Raw genomic sequence first — 20,989 nt, 5'->3', positions numbered from 1 at the left:
ACGGCAAAACCCGACGCCCCCGACGTGGACGTGGAGCCAAGCCATGACGCGACGCCCCACAGTGGGCCAGCAGACCGGTGGAGGCGGCCAAAACTCCAGACGCGTTCCGAGCTCCAGAGTCGCTAAACGGGACTCGAACCGAACGTGTGACCCCATCAATGGATTGCTCTCTGTACGAGTTCATTTTGTATTTTGTTTCTTTTTACGCCTAAAATCTGCCTGTTTTTTGCCCTTGTCGTTTTCATCGCTCTGATCCTCTCACACCAGTACAGGCTGCCTAGAAAGAAAGAGCGACCAAAACGACCCACTGGTGCCATAAAGACGACGCTGAAAAATAATTTCCGAACGTAACCGCGCGGTGTGGCCTAAATGTTTCCTTATCAGTGAGTAACCTTTCAGGGAGGAAATAGCTCGACCTGTGGGGGCGCCGCGTGGCCGCGCCGCATGATCCCTGCCAGTGCCGTGGAAGATTGCCCTTGGCTGTGGCCGAAGCCGGCCGAAGCCGAAATCGATCTTGATTGATAGTGCCAACCTCCTGCTTCGTGCGCGGCGCGGCTCGCCACGGCACGGCGGGTCACGCTGGGCACGCCGTGGCACGCCGCGGCGCGTATATGGCCATGTCTAGCGCGAGTCGCTCTAAGCCCTCCACCACCCCCGACTGATTCCGAACAGTGTTTTCACTCTGTCTCTCTTGCGTCCTGACGGCACGCCCCATGAGAGAGAGAGAGAGAGAGAGAGAGAGAGAGAGAGAGAGAGAGAGAGAGAGAGAGAGAGAGAGAGAGAGGCGCCCTGTCCCCAAGGGATGAACGCCGGGCGGCAGGCGAGGCGCAGAGCCGAACGGCCCAAACCGAAGGCCCGAACGGAGGCAGCCGGCTCGGGCTGCGTTCGGGGGGACGCGAACCGCCTTCCCGCCCACACAGCGCTGCGCCTCGCTCTCTCGCTCTCTCGCTCGCTCGGCGTGCCGGGCGGGCTGCCCAGGGGCTTTCGGCGCTTCGCCTGCCTCGCTGCGCCGGCCGGGCTCTGGCCGGGCCGGGCCGCACTTCGCCAACAGGCGGGCTAGCGGGCCGACGCGACGCGACGGCACGGCTGCCGAGTCGCTCCGCGCTCCGCCGCTCTGCGCTCCGAGCACGCCCCTGCCGGCCTGCCTGCGCTTAAGGCCTGCGCCGCGCGCCGCGCGCCAACGGCAGCCAGTCGCGCCGTCTCCTCACAGTGGGGTGGTCGTGTGCCGAGCGCGCCGCCTGCCACAACACGCCTCTCCCCGTCGCCCACGTCACCGACGTCACCGACGCCACCGACGTGACGAAGAAGACCACGTGACACGACAAGAGCGCCAGCGACTTACTGCAGCGCGACGCCCCACCGGCCTGTTGCGTGTTGTGTTTGTGCCGCCATTTGACGGTGTTGTGCTTCTGCGGCCGGCAGTGCCCCGGCAGTGCCCTGGCAGTGTGGCAGTGCCTAGTGAGTGATCTGGACGTGTGTGGACGTGCATGCCGGACGACGCAACGACCCAGTCTCCCACCGCCCCGACTCCACCAAGGTGAGTCCGCTTCGCTTCCGGAGTCCTTCTCCCCGCGTCGTTACCTGCAGACTGTCCGAGAGTCGTCCTCTCTCTCGCACCCGTTCGGAACTCCCCGTGTGTGCGAGAGAGACAGAGAAGGGAATCTCGGAATCGGTCCGCCGCGAGGTGGGCTGTCTGTGGGGCGGCCGCCGTGTGACAAATAGCGTGGGCGGTGAAGGGGTGGGGGAAGGGAGGGTCGAATCTTTGCACTTTTATTTCTTCTCGGCTGAGGGCCTCTGTTTCTCAGAAGCGCTTCTGAAACCTTTGAAAAACGAGTCAAGAGTAAACAGCGACACAGGGAACTTTGTCATTTTGATCGTTGTCAGCGTTGCGTGCGCTTGAATTCTTTAAAGGGGAAGGCGGTGGGGGTCGAACCGTGCTTTTTGCCTACCTTCGGGTGGAATGCATGACAACCTGCCTACCCTGTCAGTCGCCCGATCAGGGCCGTGGTCATGACCCCCTTGTCCTGCTTGCATGGGTACACTCTTAATACAGGTGCCCAGTCCCGGGTGGACAAATCATACAGTAACCGGCCCTCTCCCATGGTGGAGCATGCTCAGGTGTCTCGTTCCTGGGCGACTAAGGTGCCCAGATTCTGGGCTCTCTGCTGATGAGCCTGCCGCGTTGGCAGTGTGCGCACCGTGTGCACGCCGAACGCCGCTCGGGAGCAGGCCGCGCGGCGGGCGTGTTCGGCCGGAGCTACATACTTACGACCAAATTTGGCGCCAGCGAGTTGAAATTAGTACACAAGTTGGGGAGGGGGCCGCCCGCCCTTGATTTAGCGGACGCAGGGCTCCGCGGGGGCCGAGGCAGCCGAGGCCGAGGGCGTGCCGAGGGCGTGCCGAGGCGACCCCCGAGGCGACCCTCGCACGCCTCGCACGCCCGAATCCATACTCAATATATTGATCGTTATCAGTTCGATGAGCGGCGTCGCCGCACTGTGAAGAAAAATGTGTCTACGCGACGAAACGGTGGATGTCATTGTCCCTTTGAAATGGAAAAGCTCCTTTACTCGTTGCATGGGCGTGACAACTATCTTTGTAAGGAATGTTACAACCAAAGTGACAACCAAAATTTTCAGTATTGGAAAGAAAATAAGCCTTGAAATTGTGATCAAGTGACACCCATCATTTTCACAGCGTGTTGTCAGGAAAATTGGCCTTAAAACTGTCATCAAGTGACAACCAAAATTTTCAGTGTTGGAAAGAAAATAAGCCTTGAAATTGTCGTCAAGTGACAACCAACATCCTTACAGCGTGTTGTCAGGAAAATTTGCCTTGAAATTGTCATCAAGTGACAACCTAAAATTTGCTAGTGCGTCGGCTCTGTTTGCTCGGCAGCCACATCCAGCCGCGCGCGGCCGCGCTGGGGAATTGCTTTTGGGATTCAATCCCCGGCGTCCTGCCTCCGACGAGACGAGCCCTCGCGTGCCGCGGCATGTCATGGAAAACACATGTATGGAGATGGGAGGCCACGCCGGCAACTGCCACCACGCGTTTTCCGCGGCAGCCCGAGGATTCGTTCCGTCGCTGTCTCTCTCGCACCCCAACGGGACGCCCCGTGAGTGCGACGGAGACGGAGCGATGTGTCTCTCACCCCAACGGAACGCCCCATGAGTGCGACGGAGACGGGAAAATATCCGAAACGCGTTGTTGCTGTGTCGGCAGTGCCGCGCCCCCGTTTTAAAACGGCGGCCCGCCGTTACGGAAATCGCGCAACGAGTTTAGCTCGTCCCCTTTGGCTGCTTGGCATTCTCTTTAAGAGGCTCCCCATAAAAGCCCGGGCCAAAGTTTGCCTTCTGCCCGACATTGGTTTTGCGGTGTACGCGTCAATTTTTCATAGTTAGAGGCCGTGACGTGAGCCACTCCACCATTCGATGACACGGAGCCCCCCGGCCGCACAGTGTGGCGGCCGCACGATACAGTGCGGCGGCCGCACGCGGGGCCGTCGATGCCACCGCTCTGTCTCTCTCGCACTCGCGGGCCGGGCCGTCCGGGTGCGAGAGAGACGGAGCGACTGCAGTGGCGTAGCTGAGGCCAAATCCGGAGCGAGAGGGTGGGGCGGGCAAAATGACAATGCCCCTGATTAGCCGCCTGAAAGGTAGGCCAAAAAAAATTAAGGCAAAGAGCTGGTAAAGAGAACTTTTTTGCCGCCCCCTCAGGCTGGCTCCGCCACTGGTCGAGGCGGGTCGGAGGCGGGGCACAGTGGGCCACGGCCATGGGAGCGGGCCGAACGGGTGTGACCCGGCCCAGCCCGGCCAAACCCAGCATGAGTGCGAGAGAGACAGAGCGACGGCAGTCTGGCGGTCTCTCCGTTTTCCTCCACCCGGTGTCGGCACGCGTCGTCGCCCTGCCTTCCCTAACGAGACCGCGGGGCGACGTGGCCACGACGTGGTCGCCTGGCTTTATTTGGACAAAGCTACTAGTGCAGCAGAGCGAGTCTTGCCCCGGATCGGCACCCCTCCCCTCCCTCTCCACCCCCTAACCCCCTCCCCTCCCTCTCCACCCCCTAACCCCCCTCCCCTTCCTCGCCGTCGCCCCGTCCCGCCGGCGCCTAAATTATACAACGCAAGAAAATTCAAATAAGCTTTTGAGCTGCTCGCCCCGCCGTGCCCGCCGTGTCGCTTTTCTCTTTCCACCTGTATTTCTGGAGAATAAACATTGCCGTCTGCGCTGCCAGGCCAAGCCAGGCCGAGCCAGGCCGAGCCAGTGTGCCAGCCGTCTGATTCCGAACACTGCTTCGTCGCTCTGTCTCTCTCGCACCCCTACGGACCGCCCCATGAGTGCGAGAGAGACAGAGCGACGAAAGCAGACGGCAGGCAGTGGCGGCCCGAGCCAGACGCGGCTGCGCGCGCCCCTCAGTATTTGGCCTTCATTAGCTGGTCCGCCGGGCGATTCAGAGCTGTGCCTGCCGCCGTCTCTCTCGCACTCGCGGCGCGTTCCCGTGCGGGTGCGAGAGAGACAGCCAGAGCACTCCTGCTCTAATGACGAGTCAATCACGACGGCGCCGCACTGCCACGCCACTGCCACGCCACTGCCACGGCACTGCCAAGCCGAGGCATTGATGCTGCTTATTCCGCTCGATGCGCTAAATTGTTTGCAGTCGGCGCCGCCGTACGGCCGAACTCGAGACGCGTTTTGAGCTCCAGAGTCGCTGAATGGGACTCGAAGCGAACGTGTGACCCCACCAATGGATTGCTCGTTCGGAGAGCAATCCATTGGTGGGGTCACACGTTCGGTTCGAGTAACATTTAGCGACTCTGGAGCTCGAAACGCGTCCGGGAGTTTGACCGCCTCCTGCAGTCTTCTAGACCACTGGGTCACGGTGTTTTCCCCTCCACTTTCCCCCCATTGTTTACGTATTTGATGCGTCAACTTTTTCCATATTGGTCCGTAAAGCAAACCCGTGTCCCGTTTGGCAGTGTAGTGATTGGCGAGGGCCCCAGCGCAGGGCTCACCGTGGCCGTGAGCCCCCAGGGCTTGCCCAGGACTTGCCGCACCGGCCGCCCCTCCGTTCGAACGCGCCCCGTCAAAGCAGTGGCGCGGCACTCGCCTTGCGCACGCCGCCCCCGGCCCAGCAGACCGATTCCGAGAGTTGTTTTCGTCTCTCTGTCTCTCTCGCACCTCCACGGAACGCCTCATGAGTGGGAGAGAGACGGAGCGACGAAAAACGAATCTCGGAATCGGTCTGTGGGGCCGGGCGGACGCCTTACCCCGCGTAAATTGAATTCTTGTCGCTTCCGTCCACGGGCGTCAACGCAAAGCGTGCGTGCGTGCTTTTGCGTGTGTGTGTGTGTGGTGTGTGTGAGTGTGGGGGGGGGAAGGGGGGGGGGGCGGAGAGGTCAAAGATGGTGCGACGTGCCGAAAAAAGGCCCGCGTCGTGAAAAAATATCGGGCTTCAGTACGGAAATAGTACAGTGAATTTTGAAAGGTAACGCTTGTGCAGGTAACATTCTGACGCTTTTTTAACGAAGCCTTTTCCGTCGCGCTTGTTCGCCGTGCCCTCGGCCGCGCCGCCCTGGAGGTTTGAATTACTCGCCGGGCGTAGCGGAGCCGCGGAACGGGGAGCGGGGCGAAGCGGGGTCGCCATTAAGGGCACAAAGTGGCAAAAGGGAAGAAGGACCGAGTTTACGACGAAAATCGGTAACGCGAACCCACCGCGCACCGCGCCGAGGAATATTTTCTCCGGCCGCCTGCTGCAGCAGCAGACTGATTCCGTCTGTCTCTCTCGCACTCATGGGGTGCCCCCTGTATGTGCGAGAGAGACGAGAGCGACTCGCGGAGTCAGTCTGTAGCGGCAAGAGACCGGGCGGGACGATAGCCTGGTGCAATACGGCCGGAGAGAGAGAGAGAGAGAGACCCCGGGCACTTCTAATTTGCAAGAGGCTGGGTGGTCTTTTCCTGCAGGGCGGGTTACTGTATCTCTTCCCCTGAAGGAAACACGTGTCACGGAAAAGAGTACGTTCTCTTGATAAAAATAAGTATTGTATTTTGTATCACTACACTGGCCAATGGCATTTTGGTGGCTTGCATTTTTTCTCGAAAAGGCCTGGGAAAGTTCAGGAGGGGCTTTGGCCTCTTCCACTTTTAAACTAGCTGACATCTTTATGTGTCTTGTAGTTTTAGGTTTGTTTTAAAGTAAAGATATCATCTGCTAAAAAAAATTGAGTAAAAAATTACACTTTTTCCTTGTTTTGTCTAATTATTGGCCTTCTGTGCACCTCGCTAGCCTCGCTATCGCCGGCTACAATGAGCACTATCTCCGGTGGCAAGTAGCGACACTAGTGTCCCGTCGGGGGACCGGGCCGGGCCGCCAGCATTGCCGCCAGCATTGCCGCCAGCGGCCTGCAGGCCCGATAGCCAAACAGGCTGCACCGATGCCCGATCCTGGATTATCTTGCCATTGTCCCCCTCGGCCCTGCCGCCCTGCCGCCCCAGTGGGGCCCGGGTGGGGCGCGATAATTTGGCGACATCCCCCGGGGGCCTGCAGACTCTCTCTCTCTCTCTCTCTCTCTCTCTCTCTCTCCTCTCTCTCTCTCTCTCTCCTCCCTCTCTCCTCGGAATCATCTGACGGTATAGGGTGGTTGGGGCCGCTAGATGGTGCGCAAGATGGTCCCGACGCGTGCCGCGCGGCGATATGCGAATAACGGGCATTAGACCTCCTCGATTTCCCCCCATTGAGTGCGGCGTCGCCCCTTTCGCGCCATATTAGTGCCGTCCTCGCCGAACCGTGCCGAGCCGAGCACAGTGGGCCAGAAGACCGGCGGAGGCGGCGAAAACTCCAAGCGCGTTTTGAGCTCCAGAGTCACTATACAGGACTCGAATCGAACATGTGGCCCGACCAATGGATTCCTCGTCTAGAAAGCAATCCATTGGTGGGGTCACACGTTCGGTTCGAGTCCCAGTTAGCGACGCTGGAGCTCAAAACGCGTCAAGAGTTTTGGCCGCCTCCACCGGCCTTCTGGCCCACTGTGCCGAGCCCCGCCGCCACCCGCGCGGCCCCAAAATAAATTGGCAGTCGCTGGACTGGGCTTGCCAGGCTGCCTTGGGCCGGCCTAACGCGCCGTGGCGCCGTGGCCCAGTGTACTGGCGACGTACCGAACAGCCTAGACCAAAATACGCCACCTGGGAGGGGGCCGGGGGGTCAGGGGGTCGGTGAGCTCTGCACGGCTCTGCAGCAGCCCGCCGTTCTCGTGAATGGCTGCAATGACTGCTGGTCTGGTCGGCGCCGGCCCACAGGGCTACACACGAAAAAAAAAAAGAGTTAGTTACAGCAACGAATGCTGATTTTGGGGTGAGGAAAAAGAAAGTTGTCAAGTTGTTGTTGCAAGGAACACTTTGCTCTGACTTATAATTCAACAGGTGGACAAAAAGTTGATTTTTAAAAATTTTATGTTTTGTTTCTTCTGCTGTTTCTTTTCAACAACAAATAAATTACTAGTGCATCCAACTACACGAACATTCATATTCGTTGGTGCAACTCTTTCTTTTTTTTTCAGTGCAGGCCCACAGGATCACAGGGTGTGCTGGCCTTTCCTGAAACGCATCAGCGCTACGCCGCTACGCCCTGCACGAAGGGAGAGCGGAGATTAATCCCCGGAAAGTGTACGATGAAATTGCCGGCTTCATTTTCGTTCCGCAAACCTCGAGGTTACCTCTCTCCCACCCACCCAAAAAAGGGACTTTTGAATGAAAATTTGTCTTTTTAACACAAATGCCCCCTTTTTTTTTTGCTTGCTTTATCCCTTCCCTTCCCCTCTCTTCCTCCTCCCTCCTGAATTCCTCCAATTCTCTTCCTCCTTTACCCCGAATCCATCGTTCGATCCTTCTTTCGTTCCTTCCTTCCTTCCTTCCTTCCTTCCTTCCTTCCTTCCTTCCTTCCTTCCTTCCTTCCTTCCTTCCTTCCTTCCTTCCTTCCTTCCTTCCTTCCTTCCTTCCTTCCTTCCTTCCTTCCTTCCTTCCTTACTTCCTTCCTTCCTTCTCGCCGCGCTGGCCGCAGGCCGCTCTAATTATTAATTTCCCCAGGAAACTCATAAAAGTGGGGCATCTTGCCAGGCTTGGCAGGCGTGGCCCACCGGTCGGCCCGGCTGGCCTCGTCCTTTGACGTGGCCGTGGCTATGCCTGGCCATGCCACGCGGTGCCCGACGCCATTCCCGTGAAGTGCTCAGCCAATCCGCGAGCGGGACTCCCAACGCACAGTGGGCCAGAAGACCGGTGGAGGTGGCCAAAATTCTAGACGCGTTTTGAGCTCCAGAGTCGCTAAACGCGACTCGAACCGAACATGTGACCCCACCAATGGATTGCTCGTTCGGAGAGGAATCCATTGGTGGGGTCACACGTTCGGTTCGAGCCCTACAAGGCGACTCTAGTGCCCAAAACGCGCCTCTAGAATTTTGACCGCCTCCACTGGGCGACGCTGACGGTGTCCTCACTGTGGACACACCTCAAGTACACACTCTGCCTGCCTGTGTCAGCGTGACAGCGATCTGCGCTGTGCTGTGCGTCCTGGCATGCGACCTCCACCCGTCGAGTGGGTTCGATGTACCCTGCGGTAACACCTGTCGCCGGTGAAAATTTAATCGCCGCCATCTCTCTCGCACTCACTCTCTTATGCCTTAGCGAGAGCGTCGAAATCGACTCTCGGAATCAGTGTGCTGGCGCCGCAATGCTCAGCATGCCACGGTCTCGCAGTGCAGTGGCGAAGCGGGGAGGGGTTGTTTTCCGTCTGGGATTAGTAACAGTTGCTGACTCGCGCTGTTTGAGTGGAGATGACGTTTTGGACTCTGCCTCGCTCTTGACGGGGGTCGCGGTGGCGGTGGCGGTGGTGGGGTTGGGGGGGGGGGAGGGGGCACGGGGTCGGGGAGGCTCGTAATGAGGTCAGTGTTCGAGGACCTGTATAAAAGAGACGGATAGGACGGGACGGCCGGCCGACAACCAATAGAGAATAATGCGATATCGTCCTGGCCTCTCGGTGTTGTGGGGGGAATGTGACACCCGCATCAGACGGCCGCATGATGGTTGAATAACAGTGTAGGCTTTACGGGCTTTCCCTCCTAGCTTCGAACTTTGGGAAGCTTGTATTTAGAAAGAGTCCTCCAAAGCGTTTTGTTCCTTATTTCCCCCGTGGCTCGGTATTGAATTGGCTGCGTCTGAAGACTGTCCTTCGATCCAATTTGTATACATAAGTCAGTTTGGAAGCTGGTTCCGTTTTTCCGCTCCCCCCCCCCTCCCCCCAGTGGTTTCACCTTCACCGCAGCGTCCCTCGACAATGTTTGACCGTCGAGGAGGGAGGAATTTGTACTTTATTCTGAGAGGCTCACCGCTAAGTCGGTTAGTGGCCTGCACGAGGAAAAGCCGGCCTGCCCTTTTTATTTCATTTTTATTTAAGTTACCCCGAACCTGTCTCAAATTGTTCCAGTTTACGTTGACCTAGGGTGCTACCTTTGTTTTGGCTCGCGATGCGCCATCGGCCTAGCTGGCTTCCTTCCTTCCGGTGGCGCAGCTCGCCCGCCGGACTTGCCTCGGGTTGCTCGGACCCCTTTCCTCTGAGAGTCGTCGCTCTGTCCCTCTCGCACCCACGGGGCGTCCTGCACAGGTGCGAGAGAGACAAGCGACGAAAACGAGTCTCGGTCTGCTTGGGCGCGGCGCCGCGGCGCGCAGACAGTGACGGAGCAAAAGGCAAAAGGCGGCGCCGTTGCCCTATGAGCCTTAATTGCTTTCCGAGGCACCGTCAGCTCCGATCCGTCACCGGAAGGAGAAACAGATGAGGCGTGAGGGGGGAGGCGTTGAACCGAAGCAAAGTCTTGGTTGGGCCCTGGGGCGGATTCACGAAACAGGACTCGAGCCGAACGAGTGACCCCATCAATGGATTCCTCGTTCGGAGAGCAATCCATTGGTGGGGTCACACGTTCGGTTCGAGTCCCATTCAGCGACTCTGGAGCTCAAAACGCGTCTAGAATTTTGTCCGCCTCCACCGGTGCCGCCCCCTGGATCCGTGCCTGGTTGAGCCAAGACGAGGCGTGGAAAACAATAAAGTGGCGAGCGGCACGCAGACACGCAGGCAGACTCGCACTGGGGATTACTGCAACGCGTCGTTAATGAGTTTGCAGCCTAATTTGGCCATTTTCCCTCAGCCCACGCGCGCTCACCACGGCGACCCGCCTAACCTCGTGTATCTTTAACGCGACGCGCTGGATAAGGTTGTAGCACCTCGGCTGCCCTTTAATGAAGCTAGAGCCCGAGGCTGAGCCGAGCTCGCGAGCGAGGGCTCGACCCCAACACGGAGAATTTGCACGCTGTAAAAGACCAAATCCCTCCCTCTCCTTTTCGACTTTGTCCTCTACCACACACACCGCGCGTTGGCGCTGGGATCACCTGGCCACTGCCGAAAGCGGATGCCCCGTCTCTCTCGCACCCTCACGGGACGCCCCGCGAGTGCGAGAGAGAGAGGGAGACGGCTCGGAATCGGTCTGCGGCGGGGCCTCGTGTGGCGTCCCCGTCCCCGATCCGTCCCGGTCCGTCGTCCGCGTCCGTCCCCGCGTCCGTCCGCCGTCGGCCGTCCGGCCGCGGTCCGCCCGCCGCCTGCCGCGCCGCTTTGCTGTTCATCTTTAATGGACTCCATGGCGTTCATTATGGAGTCGCCCCGGATCGGCGTCGTCGGGGACACGTAGCAAGGGTTGACCTCCCCGCCCCTCCTCCCCTCCTCCCGTGGGCGGTGACATGAGCACAGCACGCACGGGATTATTGTTATTATTGTTATCATTTTGAGGGGCCGATTTGACGTGCTGGCAGCGTTGGTGGTTTATGCATGCGCCTCCATTACCGCGCTGTGTGTTTGCCGCGTTCTTTTGTTTCCCCGCTTTTGCCGCCGTCGTCATTTTGGCCGCGAATCCGCCGCCATTCCGCTGCAGATCATTTCTATGCGCCGCGTTTCGTGTGCCGGTGTGTCGCCGCGCAGTGGGCCAGAAGACCGGTGGTGGCGGACAAAACTCTTGGCGCGTTTTGAGCTCCAGAGTCGCTGAATGAAACTCAGACCGAACGTGTGACCCCCACCAATGGATTGCTCTCCGAACGAGGAGAGGGGATAACATGGGATATCCCATGTTATTTAATCGTGACTTGACAAAGTTCAACCACCATAGTACAGAGGGATTAATGTCCAAAGAAAGGGAAACGAAAGTCGTCACTTTAGCTGCCGCTTCCCCTGCCACTCCCCTCCCCCCCAAACGTGAAATGTGGCCACCCCGACGGGACTGGCCCCCCGGGTGGATTCCACTTTCCGCGGTAATGGAGTGTCTGGGTTTTGGATTCTGGGTTCTGCATCCGGACCGGCCGGCCCGCCACGCCACTGCCGCCCGAAGTCGCTCTGTCTCTCTCGCACTCATGGCGGGCGCCCCGTGAGTGCGAGAGAGACAGAGCGACGAAAGGACCCTTCAGAAGGCCGGCCCACCTGCCGCGCCTCTTCGCCCCGAACATGCAGAGTCACCCGTCGGAAGTCCGGGCGCGCAGCCTGCGTGGACATCGGACAGGAACTCGATATCGGATGCATCTTCTTTGTTGTGTCGTTGGTTTGCGTCCCTCCTCGCTTCCGATTGGCTCGTCGTCTTTCCCGCCGAGAGTTACACTAGCGAGACTAGCGAGACTAGCGAGACTAGCGAGACTAGCGAGACTAGCGAGACTAGCGAGACTAGTGAGACTGGTCTTCTGGCCCACTGTGCCCCCTCCCCCACACCTCTCGACGCTCCCACCTACGCCACTCACTGACAAACACAAGGCCCCCCCGTGTTACTGCAAAGTAGAGACGGGCGGGCGGGCGTCCGTTGTCAAGGGTGGCGTCGGCGCCCGTCCCGGCCCGTCCGTCCGTCCGTCCGTCCGTCCGTCCGTCCCCCGACGGCCCCCCGCGGGGCGTATCGGATGCCAGCGGCAGTGGCGGGGCTCACAGTGCCGTGCACGCCTCGCAGGACCTTACAGTGGCGTGCCTTCTATACACTCGTTAAATGCGCCTGGGCTTTTGGCCCGTGGCACTTCGCGGGGCCTTACAGTGGGCCAGGAGACCAGTGGAGGCGGCCAAAACTCAAGACGCGTTTTGAGCTCCAGAGTCGCTAAATGGGACTCGAACCGAACGTGTGACCCCACCAATGGGTTGCTTTCCGAACGAGGGATCCACTGGTGGGGTCACACGTTCGGTTTGAGTCCCATTTTAAGCGACTCTGGAGCTCAAAACGCGTCTTGAATTTTCGCCGGTCTTCTGGCGCACTGTGCAGTGCCTCGCGGCCTCCTCCCCAGGCTTCCCCGGCGTGCCGCTAAACACTTGGAGCGAATCCACATTTGCCGGCCGTGGCCGTGACTCTGCCTTTTTAATAAAATAACGGATTTATCAAACTTAAATTGGCTCGGGGATTCGGGCCGCCCCCCACCACTCCCCCACCACTCCCCCGACTCATCCCTCAATAATTATCCCAGAGGACTATACAGCTGTGTGTGTGTGTGTAGTATTTTTTTCTATGGCCTGGTTATCGATGTTGAATGGGGTGGGGCCAGAGGGGCCCGCCCGGAGTCCCCCGAGGGGTGCAGTAATAAGTGGCAGTGATCGGGGGCTGGAGGGTTTCTCGAGTTGGGTGGCGAGGAGGCGGGGCGGGGCGGGGCGGGGCGAGAGGGTGAGAAATTGCTGGGGCTTCCTCATGGGAGCGGCGGCGGGGCGGCCGGCGGCATGGCAAGCAGAGCGGCCATGCACACGCCCGACGGTGCACGTACACACACACACACGCACACGCACACGCACACACACACACACACACACACACACACACACACACGCCGGCACCGCACTAGAAAACAATGCCAGAAACAGAGAGGGAGAGCGCACGTGGTGTTCCAATAATGAACAGTTCCAGAAGCGGACCCGTGGCTGTTTGGCCGACGCACGCGAGCACGCGCCGTGCACGGCCGGTCTGCACGCGAACGGCGCGTCGCATGGCGCCGACTGACTTTGACGTGGAGGGCGCAGACCGGTGGGGGCGGCCAAAATCGCGGACGCGTTTTGAGCTCCAGAGTCGCTAAACGGGACTCGAACCGAACGTGTGACCCCACCAATGGATTGCTCTCAGAACGAGGAATTCATCGATGGGGTCACACGTTCGGTTCGAGTCCCAATTAGCGACTCTGGAGCTCAAAACGCGTCTAGAGTTTCGGCCATCTCCCCCGGTCTTCTGGCCCACTGCGTGACTGACTTTGACGCGGAGGGGTTTGACCTCCGAGTGTTCCGGCATAGGGGTGACCGGTGCAGCCAGCACGGCCAGTGTGGTGGACGAGTGGGACGTGAGAATCCGTTTAAACCGATTACATTCGGCTGGCCAGCGCCGCGCTTACCGCACGGCAGTCTGTCTGGCAGTCCGTTTGGCATCTCTGTAGTTTCTCTGTCGCGGCCACGTAACCTCTCCATCGCCTCTATCGTCCTATAGCCTGTCTGTTGCCCCTCTTTGACCTCACTTTCATCTCTCTGTCTTGCCTCTGTTTTGGCTCTTTACCGCCTCTCTTTCGGCTCTCTACCGCCTCCCTTTTGGCTCTCTACCGCCTCACTTTTGGCTCTCTACCGCCTCTCTTTGGCTCTCTACCGCCTCACTTTTGGCTCTCTACCGCCTCTCTTTTGGCTCTCTACCGCCTTTCTTTTGGCTCTACCGCCTCCCTTTCGGCTCTCTACCGCCTCCTTTTATCTCTCGATCGTCCCTCGCTCCATTGTCTCCCCCGTCTTTCTTCCCCTGTCTTCCTCCTCTCCTCTCGGCCGCCCTTCACTCCCCTTGTCTTGCTTCGGGACAGCGTGGCTGACAATCATTGGTGGCAGGTGCCCCGCCACAACCCTTACCGCGTTAAAAATTCAGCCTCTCCATCCATCAGGGGGCAGCTCCCAAACTTGCCCCCCCTCCCCCCCCTCTCGCCCTGCTGGCCCACGCTACGCATCCTATCCCGGCCCGCATAAGTTTGTGTGCGATTCATTATGGAAGCAGACGTATGAGGTCAGCGCGAGGGTCGTTAAAACGGGTGAGGCCGAATTTCGCCTCGAAATACCAAACAAATAAGCAAAAATTAAATCTTAAACTTCTAAAAAAAAAAAGGGTTTTAATTGAAAAGTAACTTACTTTAGTTTTGGCACAGTCTTGATGGTAACCGGCTTTTCGGAATGTTCCGAGAATTAAATGCGAGGTGTGCTGTGAGTTGACCAGAGGCCCGCAAACACAAACACTGAAACGCTCGCGGGCGCACATGGAGTATCAAGGGCAACGTGGAAGGTGAGCCTGCCTCGCTTTAAATGCGACTCTTCATTTGTGAACCTTTACACGGACGACTTGAAATGAATTTAAAGACTAGATGAAGTCGTTCAAGTCCGTTACCTTTCGTTTCAAAATCAAAGCTCACGGTTGGCGAGTGACGGTGTCTTTTGAATTCGTAAAGGGGTCACCTCTTTCTCTAGAGCACACTCGCTACCCCTCCCCTCTTTCCCTGCCACCTTTTCCTCCCGTCCAATCAGAACGTCGGACGCTGCGGCCGATGGCCCGTCGGAATGCTCTACTGGATGGATGCTTCATTAGTTAGTCCGATTTGCGACTGTCCGGTGTGACAGCCCAGTGGCTAAGCGCTGCCAACACACAGACACACATAGACGCGCACACACACACACATACACACACACTTATGAGTGAGAGTATCAAAATAATATGGAAGATGGCCGAATCTCAATTCTGTTTCTCACCGTGTGGAAGTGAGTAAAATCCGGTGAACTTCTTTTCTTCTTTTTTCGCGAACCTCGACTTTCGGCGCGTGTGTTCTTTCATGTACGATTGGCTGTAACCGCTGTCGCTCCGTTTTCCTCCTTCCTTTTTCGCGGCTGGTCAAACAGGGTCAGCATTTTGTCGAAAATGGCGCGTGTATCCTTCGACCGGCAACAACGCCTCTGTAACTCACGATTGTTTGGGTCTCGGTGTCCGCGCGTGTTCCGTGGGGCGTGGCGCGGCGGGGCGTGGCGGGGCGCGGCCTCGGGAAGGTCGCGGTAACTGGCGGTCGCGCCCGCGCCACATACGTCCCTTTGCGGGCGCAAGTTCGGACCGCGAGCGTGCCTTGTATACTGTGGGCAAATAGCTCGGCCACAAAACGAAACCGGGGACCGGCCGGCCGGCCGGCCGCGCAGCGCGCGTGGACGACCAGAACATGTTTCGGCGGTTCGGCGCTCCCGGCCGGGAGGATTGCCCAGTGATTACAAACGGGTCGCTTCCGACGCATTTTAAGAAAAAATAACGAAAAATGACAAGGAAGTGATCGTTTTTATTTTGTGGCGGGGCCAACCGATCGAAACTGACTTTCTGCCTGCATTGCAGCTGTCTAAACCGAAGCAGTCAGGCGGTCAGATGAATCTGTTATGAGCAAACCAAATGGATGGATTGGGTTGCCAACTCGGGAAGGAACCGGCGATGGCGGGCAAAGGAGTGCGCTGGGCCTTGCGAGGAACCCCTTGCGAGGAACTGTGGAGGAACCCCTACGGTGGAACCCCTTCGGAAGAACTACTATGGAGGAAGCCCCTTAAGGAATAACTACTATGGAGGAAGCCCCTTAAGGAATAACTACTATGGGGAAACACCTTCGGAGAAACTACAAAGCGGGAACCCCTTTGGCGGGACTCCTCGGTACCCATTCTGAGGTATCCATTCTGATGACCCATTCTGAGACCCATTTCGACGGACCATCATCTGGTAGAACACTCTCGGAGGGGTCCCTTCGAACGAGTCCGTTCGGACGAGCTCCTTTCGGAGAAGCTTCGGGGGAAGGATCGTGATTTGAAAACGTGCTAAGGGCCGCGCTAAGGCGGGGCTGCCGCCGTGATTCGCGGGGCCTCCCTCCCCCTCCGGGGCCCACGCAGATGAGGGGCTTAGGCCTGGACGTGCGTATTCAGCCCCTAGCTTGTAACACACGCTGACGGACAGACACACAGACCGCAAGAGAGGGAGAGAGAGACCACAGACAGGCAGACAGACAGATTGCACAATGCGTCGTCGTGCTGCACCCGCGCCGATACACCGGCCTTGGCGTGACGTCACGAGGCCGGGGGCGGCCGGTCTATTTCGGGCAACAACGGGGCGCTGCTATTTTTGAAAATTGGCATAAATTATGCACAGATCATCTACACGTGTTGCGGGGCCCTGGCAGGGGCCTGCGGAAGAAGGATAATGAGGTAATCAAGGGCGGAGTAGTGGGGGAAAATGTCTAGTGGAGTTCGAGCCTGGAGCTTTTCCCAGCGGTGTACCCGTGGCGACCACTCACTAGCTGCCTTGTTTACCCGGGGTGCGCGCGCGCGCGCCACACACACACACCACACACACACACACACACACACACACACACACACACACACACGCGCGCGCGTCTTTTCAACGTGGCCGAGGAAATTTGATCGGACCGCGCCGGTTCTCCACGGCAGAGGAGCTCGGCCAACCTGTCAGCTCGAAATCTGCAATAAGACAGTGTGGCAGGCTGGCAAACTTTCCCCGAGTCCCACCTAATTAATAGTTGGCGATCGCTGGAGCGCGAAGGCGGCGAAGGCGACGAAGGCCCTCCTCCCTGCGGTCCAAGTGCCGAGCTTTCCACGACGGAAGTGTATGGCTGCGGTTTGGACACACCTGGGGAACTTTGGCCCCCGCACCTACCATTCTCAGTCGATGAAAGGCCAGGGCGGCCAGTACACCGCAAGCTCCCCTAGAATCACCCCCAACTCGTCACACTCCCCCAACTCGCCACACTCCCCCAACTCACCACACTCCCCCAACTCGTCACACTCCCCCAACTCGTCACACTCCCCAAGCTCGTCACACACCCCCAACTCGTCACACTCCCCCAACTCGTCACACTCCCCCAACTCGTCACACTCCCCCAACTCGTCACACTCCCCCTCTCGGGCCATTCTAATGGCCATTCTGTGCGCCCTGCCCAATTTCCACGCCCTTTTATGTGTGCTCCACCCTCGCCTGCCCTTCTTTCCCGACCGCGGGTTCGACTCCCGCCACTTCAGCCGTTTTTTTCCTCCTCTGCTCCCCCTCGCGCCGAATTTCTTGCAACTCTTGTCGCGCTGACCGATGCGTCCTCTTTCCGGGAAACGGAGCGCCGCGATTGGTCGCCGACCTCGGTGACGTCACTCTAATGAAAGGCACTGCTTAATTGCTTTAGCTGCAGCGCCGTCCCCCTATTTAAAATAAACGATCGTCATATTTCAAAATTAAAACTTAAAAATTCCGGCGCGCGTTCTTTTTCCCCCCTTCTCGCCGCCCAGCACGTGGGGCATTAAGTTGCCACCCGCTGGCGTGCAATCATGGCGGGCGAAAAAGGGGGGGGGGCGTGTGCGCGCGGCAATATTTGTTTTGATGCCACTCGAAGGCCGCGGCGGTCCTTTGGCGACGGCCCCTCAGAGCCAGGCGGGGCGTGGCGGGGCGTGGCGGGGCGTGGCGGGGCGTGGCGGGGCGTGGCGGGGCGTGGCGGGCGTGGCGGGCGTGGCGGGGCGTGGCGGGGCGTGGCGGGGCGTGGGGGCGTGGCGGGGCGTGGCGGGGCGTGGCGGGGCGTGGCGGGCCCAGGTTGCTGCAGGCTGAGCTCTGCTCTCGTCGCTCTGTCTCTCTCGCACTCGCGGAGCGTCCCGGGAGGGAGCGAGAGAGACAGCGTCGAAAGCAAGCGTGCTCCGCGGAGAGGCAGCCTGCAGTGGAGGCTCGCCTGAGAGGCCGACCGGCCGCGCCGTGCTGCAGGCTGAGTGGGAGTCTCTCTCTCTCGCACCCTTAAGGGACGCGCCGCGAGTGCGAGAGAGACAGAGAGAGACCTCCCGCTCGGAATCGGCCTCCTGTGCTGTCCGAGCTCATCAGCCGGCTGGGATTTGCCGTATCACTTGGCTCCCCTCCCCCTCTCTTGCCCCTCCACTGCCTCCCTCTTTGACGAGAGGCCTGTCTCGCACAGTTTGCTTGCGCGGCACGCGTCGGTCGGGGCGGTGGCGGGGGTGCTGCCGCTTGCGAAATTTTATTTCTGTATCCGAGGGTTTGTCTGCCCGAAATAGGTCCTTCCGGCCGTGCCCGGCCTGGCCGTGCTCGGGGTCGGCGCGGTGGCACCTCATTAGCGTTAAGGGTCGCGCCTCCAGGACTACCGCCAAAACGGCGCCACGGGCGATACACACTGGCAACAACAACAGCAACGAAGAAAGTAGTTGAAAACATCCAGAAAACTATTGTTAACTAGTACTGGGTAATGTGACGCCGGTCTTCAAGCGTACAGGCGCTAAGACCCTCCTGAAGTGTATACGGAAGCTTCACCACCCCCTGTCCCTTCCATCTACACTCTAAAAGTCCTATGGTGAAGATTCTCCATATAATGTCCCGCCTTAGTTTTACGAGTGTATGTCCTGTCTTTCAAAAACTGTGACTTGTTGGAGTAGGGGAGGCAGGGGGATTGCTCGAGTCGAGACTGGGGCAGGGCAGGGCTGAGCCGAGACACGCTGCGATGGCTTCCCGGACGGGGGCTGGAGCGTTGGGTGGGCAAACACGAGTGACTGTGGTCGAGGTTTTTCGACGAGAGGGCAGGACACGGCACGGCTCGGCTCGGCTTGGATGGCAGATTCATGAGCCTGCTGCTCAAGTCACGAGGTGCGCTGCGAATGAGCTGACAGATGCACGCCGCGGCCACCCAGAGTGCGCCAGCAGACTGATTCCGAGAGTCGTTTTCGCCGCTCCGTCTCCCTCACACCTACACCGGACGCCCCACGAGTGCGAGAGAAACAGAGCGACGAAAACTCCACCCTCAGTCTGCAGCCATCGGCTCAAAGCGGGAGTCGGGCGCGGCGCGCGCGGCCAGCGGGACGCTTCCGAACAGCGCGCTCTGTCTCTCTCGCACTCGCGGGGCGTGCCACACGGGTGCGAGAGAGACAGAGCGCACCGTCCGGAATCGAACTGCAGTGGCGCGGCCAACATTTCCATCTCTAGGACAAGACGGATAGGTCTCGATGGGGGCGTCCCGGCCAGCCCAGCCTGGCCCCGAATTCCCAGAAACAGGCGCAGCTTCGGAAACGGGAAAGTTGTTCTCGCTATGCTAATGAACGAATGTGTGCGTGAGTCAAAGTTTCGGGCGCGCGGCAGCGCCCCAGCTTCGGGCTGTTTTGACGTTTCGGGACGCGGCCTCATATTTTAATGCCCAGTTCCCTGAAGGTCTCATCTGCGCGACTTACGTTCTTTGCGGCTTGACCTTGGGAGGAAATCTCAGTGGTGTTGATGTAAATATACAGTTATATTACCCCTTTTTTGTGCAAAATCGCGTACAAATTCGTACGAGAAGTTCGTGTGCACTTAAAAACTGATGTCTCGTACAAACTTTGTACAAAAACGTTCAGTTTGTAAAGAGACCTGTGTGAATGAAACCTCGCGACTGTGAGACCTGTTTTCTGCAAGGCCACCCACTTTCCACTGGAAGGCCTTTTCGGGCGTACGAAAACCGTTCCCGCTTGAGATACATAACAAGGGGAAAAACGCGGCGGCTCCGCCCGCAGAAACTCGTGCATATTTACGCGAAGGGAGAAACTTGTTTGCAACAGTGCCGAGGGTCCAGGGCGGCCCAGGGGCCTTGCCGGCCGCGGTCGCGAAAATGGCGCCCCGCTTTCATCGACTCTGTCCCTCGGAGCCTCGCAGCGGACTGAGAGTCGTCGCTCTGTCTCTCTCGCACCCATGCGAAACGCCCCTGGAGTGCGAGAGAGACGGAGCGACGACTCTCGGCCTGCGGCCTCGCAGCGACGGGCAGGCGTCAAACAGATTGCTGCAGCCGCCGCCCCAGCGGTTTCCGCCTCTAGCCAGGCGCCATTGGCCGACGGGTGCCTCTCGCGCGGGAGAGGCGGCGGCCCCGGCCCGGTCAAAGGGGTGCCAGCAGACTGATGCCGAGAGTCGTTTTCGTCGCGCTGTCCCATTCATAGGGCTGTCCAATGAGGGCGCGTGAGAGAGAAAGCGGCTCTCTTCCGGCGTTGCCCGGCCGCAACAAGCAGGGCTTGACCTACGCGTCGCGCGGGGGACGCGAGCCCCAAAGTGAAATTGAGCCATCAGTTCAAAAATAGGAAGAGAGTGGTTGTCCGCTCGCTCCTCGCTGGCTGGGGGTGTCGGGAAGGCTGGCGCTGGGAGTCTGTCTAGGGTGGATCCAGGGATGGGCTCCGCTGGGACCCAAAAGTGGCCTCAAGTACAAAGGGAGTCAGTCATCTGTCAGGTTAAATTTCTTCTTTCAATTTCGTGACAAGGAGGGTTTTTACTTCAATTTCAAAAATCTCCTGACTGAATCTTTTCATCGCCTCTCAAAAATATCACTTTGTTTTCCACTTTACCTTTCACGTTTCTCATATTGAGTTCACTTTTGTCTTGTGTAACAGACACCGCTGTTCCTTTTTTTGTGTTTTCTTTTTCGGCTCGGTTCCGTTTCAGCGGTACCCGTCCGCCTCGTCGCAGGGCGTCGCTGGCAGTGAGTGGGCCTTTGGGCCTTTGGACGTCGCGGCCGTCTCTCTATTCAATAACTCGAGACTCGATTGGGTTGCTCGCTTATGACCCCCTCCGGCAGAGACGTCCCGCGAGGCTCTCGACTCCAGGCGTCTCAGAGAGAGAGAGAGAGAGAGAGGAGGAGTGGGAGGAGAGAGAGAGGAGAGGAGAGGGAGGGAGAGAGACAAAAGGGGAGGGAGGGAGTGACAGGATGAGGAAGGAAAAGAGACGGCAGAGATTCTTGGGGACAAAGGGGGTGACAGACAACCGCGCGGCGTCCTCGGGTTGCGTGAAGAGTTACGCGCCTCGCGGGGCGTGGCGGGGCGTGGCGGGGCGTAGTGGGGCGTGGCGTGGCGGGGCGGGATTGGAGCGCCCTGGCGGCGGGCGCGCCACCCTTAAAAAAGCCGGGCCCT

The 20,989-nt window shown here is 58.9% G+C and overlaps 1 protein-coding gene across 1 annotated transcript in view; it reads left to right on the top strand.

The window, feature by feature from the left end:
* The first annotated feature begins 1,190 nt into the window (after window positions 1-1,190).
* LOC117644434 (small conductance calcium-activated potassium channel protein) overlaps window positions 1,191-20,989 on the top strand; it is a 138,057-nt gene continuing 118,258 nt past the window's right edge. Inside the window, exon 1 of the mRNA XM_034383921.1 lies at window positions 1,191-1,537. The gene's annotated coding sequence lies outside the window, so the exon portion shown is untranslated. The remainder of the gene's footprint in view (window positions 1,538-20,989) is intronic.

This window comes from Thrips palmi, unplaced genomic scaffold (genome assembly GCF_012932325.1).
Source record: "Thrips palmi isolate BJ-2018 unplaced genomic scaffold, TpBJ-2018v1 HiC_scaffold_18, whole genome shotgun sequence".
NCBI classification, from domain to species: Eukaryota; Metazoa; Arthropoda; class Insecta; order Thysanoptera; family Thripidae; genus Thrips; species Thrips palmi.
This window is presented reverse-complemented; position numbering and strand designations above follow the sequence as displayed.